A 5,798-nucleotide genomic window follows, 5' to 3' on the forward strand; every position below is an offset into this window, starting at 1 on the left:
AGCTCAGACAAAAGAATTCTAAATTCACCTGGAATGAGGATTGTGAGAAGAGTTTCGAGACACTGAAGGAGAAACTCGCATCCACGCCAGTATTGATCCTGCCCGCAGAGAATAAAGATTTCACTATTTACAGTGACGCCTCTAAGGACGGTCTAGGATGCGTACTAATGCAAGAAGGAAGGATGATCGCCTACGCATCAAGACAGTTGAAACCGCACGAGCAGAACTACCCTACTCATGATCTGGAACTAGCAGCAGTTGTCTTCGCCTTAAAGATTTGGAGACACTACCTTTATGGTGCCAAATGTGAAATCTTCACAGACCATCAGAGCCTCAAGTACCTGTTCACCCAAAAAAAACTTAACATGAGGCAAAGGCGATGGATCGAACTTCTGAAGGACTATGACTTGACCATAAGCTACCATCCGGGTAAAGCAAACAAAGTGGCTGATGCGCTAAGTCGGAAGAGTCCAGGCAAGGTAACTCTAGCTTCCCTCTCGGCCCAGCCATGTCTGCAGGAGACCGTCAAGTTAAACCAAGATAGAGACCCAGTACTGCTTAAACTTAAGGATCAAATCAGAGAAGGAAAGTCTCAAGATCATCAGATTGATGACAAGGGAATCTTATGGCTGAAAAGAAGACTGTGTGTGCCCGACAGCGATAACCTCCGCCAAGAGATAATGGCAGAGGCGCACAAGTCAAAATTCTCAGTCCATCCAGGCAGTACGAAAATGTACAGGGATCTCAAGAATAATTTCTGGTGGAATGGCATGAAAAGAGATGTAGCTGAATTCGTCTCCAGATGTCAGGTATGTCAGCAAGTTAAAGTAGAACACCAGCGACCTGGAGGATTACTGCAACCTCTGGAAATTCTCGAGTGGAAATGGGAGCATATTTCAATGGACTTTCTGGTAGGATTGCCAAAGTCTAGGCAAAGCCACGACGGTATATGGGTGATCGTGGACAGGCTCACCAAGACTGCACACTTCCTAACCGTCCGCATGAATTACAATCTCGACAAGTTGGCTTCACTATACATGGACAACATCGTAAGGCTGCATGGAGTGCCAGTGAGCATCTTATCTGATAGAGACCCGAGGTTTTTCTCGTGCTTTTGGAAGAGCTTTCAAGAGGTCATGGGAACAAAAGTGACCCTAAGTACGGCCTATCATCCTCAAACTGATGGGCAAACGGAGAGAACCATCCAAACCTTAGAAGATATGCTGCGAGCATGCGCTCTTGAATTCAGTAGCAACTGGAGCACTCATCTACCCTTAATTGAGTTTTCTTACAACAACAGCTATCATAGCAGCATCGGAATGGCTCCATACGAAGCCCTTTATGGAAGGAAATGTCGGTCACCACTTTACTGGGATGAAGTGGGAGAGAAAGCCGTGGTGGGACCCGAGCTAGTACAGATGACAGTGGACAAGGTTAAAATTGTCTGAGAAAAGCTCAAGGCAGCTCAAGACCGACAAAAGAGTTGGGCAGATCTTAAAAGAAGGCCTGTAGAGTTCATTGTGGGCGAGAAGACTTATGTGAAAGTCTCGCCTATGAGGGGAGTTGTCCGATTCAGTAAAACCGGGAAACTGAACCCTCGTTATGTTGGACCATTCGAAATCTTGGAAAATGTGGGCACGCTAGCATGCAGGCTGGCACTGCCACCAAACATGTCAAGGATCCACAACGTGTTCCATGTGTCCCAACTGAGAAGGTACATTCCAGACCCGAGTCACGTGTTAGAGGTAGAACCGCTCTTGGTCGAAGGGAACTTGGGAGAAGGACTGAGATACGAAGAAGTCCCTATCAGAATCATGGACACCAAGGAGCAAGTTCTTAGGCGACGTATCATTCCCTACGTCAAGGTATAGTGGTCCAACCACTCAGAGCGAGAAGCAACTTGGGAAGTTGAAGAGAAGATGCGAAAGGAATATCTCTACCTATTTGGAGACCAGACCAACTCAAGTTTCGAGGACGAAACTCCTCTTAAGGAGGGAGGGATGTGAGAACCAAAAATTTTCAATAATATATTTAATAATTTGTAAGGCATTTGTAGGATTTGATTCTTTGTATGAAATAATAATAAGATATGCACTTTGGGGAGTCAATTGTTGGATATAGTTTTGCCAAGTCAATAATAATACATCAAGGCAAGCATATTTTCGAAAATTAGGTAGGAAATATTGCAAGATTGAGATATGCTACAAGAATCTAAAGAATTAAAGCTTGATGGTGATAAAAGATTTTCTAAATATTATGATATCCTATGCCTAATGGGTGTGATGCTTGAATACAAGGAAGCTTTCAAGGTAATTAGAAGCAAATCAACTAAATTGCTCAAAAATCATCCCATCCCTTGAACCTAGATTTTCGAGCCAATCAAGGAGGAAGGAATCAAGGATTAAATCTCTCAACTTATGTAGCAAGATTTTCGAAAATGGCAAGGAAGATTGGAGTCAAATTTATGAGATTTGGCATGTTTTTGGTAGGATTTGAGTACCAAATTTAGCTCCTATCCTTCCACCTATAAATAGGCCATCACCCCCACTCCACAAACCACCACAAATTTCGAAAATCCCCTTGCTGAAATCTCGAAAATTCAGCAGCTCTCCATAGCCAAAATCTGCCCGAAAATCATCCCGAAGTTAGCTTAGAAGTCAAACCGAAGCGCTGCCCAGACGAGGAACGAGGAGCGACCCAATCCCCGAAGTTGTGCACCACGTTTTTAGCATCAATTATACTGTAAGTGGGCTGTTTTTAAATCTTAAAATTTCGGTTATGTATATGTGACTTTTTTCAGTTTTGGATGAAAACTTCGGTCGAGTACAATTCTTTTCCTACTCCTTCTTGTGTTGTGTCATTTGGTTTTAAGCACTGTGAGGAGTCGACTGTATATGGGTGGGAATCCCAACCATGACGTACCCTTACGCGGTTGGGGATATAACCGCTATACGGCCTCGCCCCCTTAGAGGAGTAAAAATTAGGGACTGACGTCAGTAAACCATAGAAAGTTAGATAAATCACAGTGGCTGGTAAAGATTATGCATGTGTGATGAAGTATGTATGCAACTCATGTTTATTGTTTTGAAATTTATGCATGTTGTTTAAGTGTACTCGATATTTCCCCCACTTGCTGAGTATTCCTAAATACTCACCCCCTTACAACCCTTCCCAGTTAAGCTTGAAGAAGAAATCAAAGAGGAAGAGTCGGAACAATTCTGGGGATGGTGAATGTTCGAGAATTAGATTAAGTTTAAGTTATTATTATTCAGTTTACGTTTCCGCATTTAAATCTGTCGTCTTTTTGAGATTTCGGTTTTGTAAAGACAATGTTTATTTCATTGAAATTATGAATTATAAATTGGTTTCGGTTTACACTATACTACAAAGGCTTGTTGTTTCGATTGTGTGATTGTTAAACAACGCCGGTGTCAATCCCGAGTCTCGGGGCGTGACATTTAAGTGGTATCAGAGCCGACCTCTCTTAGTACGGTGTGATTTGGGGACGAACCAAGTGGAAGCTGGTGGGCATGTGAGGTCCGGGGCCAAAGAGGGCGGGGGGTGATCGCCGGTGCTATGAGGTTGCACGGACAATGAGCGGCTCTTGGCTGGCTTCTAGGTGGAGGGAACATGAATGAACCGATCCCACACCGGAATGAGAGGGATTCCAAGACTGTTCAATGTAATGGACTGTACAGTTGAAGAGGGCTTAAAAGATTTGATTTGTACTACTCATATCACGAAAGTGCATCTTCTTTTCGGTAGCTCACCACATAAGAACTCCAAAGTTTAGCGTGCTTGACTTGGGGAAATTTTGAGATGGGTGACCTCTTGGGAAGTTTCCTAGGGTGCGTGTGAGTGAGGATATAAGCACGCTGGAAAGACTAGTCTTGGTACAGTGAGAACAGTCGTCGAATCTTGGGTATTACATTATCTCTAATGGAGACCCAAGGTTTGCATCAAGATTATGGAAAATTTTCCAAGAAGTGATGGGTACCAATATAACACTTAGAACAACATACCACCCGCAAACTAGTGTGCACACCAAGAGGACTGTTCAGACACTTGAGCTCAAAATGGAGTGATCACCTACCTTTGGTAGAATTTTTCTACAACAACAGCTTTCACAACAGCTTGGGAATGACATCCTACGAAGCTCTTTATGGGGAGAAGTTTCAGTCATCTTTATACTGGGATGAAGTGGGTGATTAAACCATCACTGGACATGAGTTAATTCAGGTCATTGTGAAGAAAGTCAAGATAATAAGAGAACGACTCAAGGTAACACAAGACCGTCAGAAAAATTTGGAAAAATCTAAAAAGAAGGCCGTTAGCGTTTGAAGTTGGAGAAAAAGTGTACGTGAAAATTTCTCCAATGAAAGGGATGATTCGGTTCGACAAGTCAGAAAGTTGAATCCAAGGTACTTGGGATCGTTCAAATTACTGAAGAAGGTGGGTACACTGGCTTATCAATTGGCTCTACCCCCTAACTTGTCTAGCATACATCCAGTTTTCCACGTATCGCAAATGAGAAGATACATACCTGATCCAAGTCATGTATTTGAGATGGGACTCTTAGTGTTCCAAGATAATATGAAAAAAATTTGCAGTAATACGAAGGAGTTTCAATTTGAATAATTGACACCATGGATCGAGTTTTGAGATGAAGGTCTATATCATACGTCAAAGTCCAGTGGTCCAACCATACTGTACGTGAAACAACATGGGAACTAAAATAAGACACGCGCAAGCAATACACTTATCTCTTCAAACCGCTAGAAGAATCATGTTTCGAGGACGAAATGTCTTATAAGAAGGTAGAGATGTGAGAAACCGTATTTCAGTAGCAAGCACTTCCAACATAACTACTGAAATCAACAGACAATTTTAGCATTACCAAGTTCAGCAGCCAAGATTCAGCAGCCAATGCTCAACACTGCGAACTCAGCAGTTGGGGAATTCAGCAGCGTGAGATTCTAGCAGGACAATTCAACAGTCAGCTGTTGATTTTGATCCAAACTCGTAACTGAAGCATTAAACTCGACATCATGGTAGACAATTACCATTAATTTAGAGGCTAACAGTCATGTTTTTACATATAAATATCCATGAATCTCTAAGTTGGTAATCCGGTTAAGGAACATCTGTACTTTTGAGCAAAATTAGTAGCAAGGAAAGATTATTTTTCAGATTTCCACTGAAACTTTGTTAGCAATTTATGGTAAGTGGGCTTTTGTTTTAACTTGTTATTTATGATTTAAAACCGACCAACATGGATATTATATGTTTAGAGTCTAATTCTTGAAAATTATATATTTGAAGCATTATATGAACAAGTAATAAGAATACATATTCTGAACATTACTGATCATCGATTACTGACTCACCCATTAGATGATTAAAATATAGGATTAGCCATGAAATTTTTAATATGTTATTTGCGTAAAACGATTATTGTTTTTCTGAAATTTATGTTCTAAATATTTCTTGTCTTGCTTCTGTTTAAAATGATTTAAAGACTGGGAATGATTCTTCCATTTAGTGAGTCGTGAGTCTCGTGACCATATCATACACCCACTCAAATCCCTACAAAATAAGAATTTGGAAGAAATCGAGGAAGATGAGCAGATCCAGTTATGGAGATGTTGAATCGTGGCAAGTCTTAATGGTCTACTATCTGTGTCAAATGCTAAACCAGACAAACAACAATCTTCAACTAAATTCAAAACACCTATCGTCGATAAGGATAGGGCACAAACCTTTCGACTCAAGGCATCTGCTGCTGCATTTGACTTCCC

Source organism: Primulina tabacum, chromosome 11 (genome assembly GCF_025594145.1).
Source record: "Primulina tabacum isolate GXHZ01 chromosome 11, ASM2559414v2, whole genome shotgun sequence".
NCBI classification, from domain to species: Eukaryota; Viridiplantae; Streptophyta; class Magnoliopsida; order Lamiales; family Gesneriaceae; genus Primulina; species Primulina tabacum.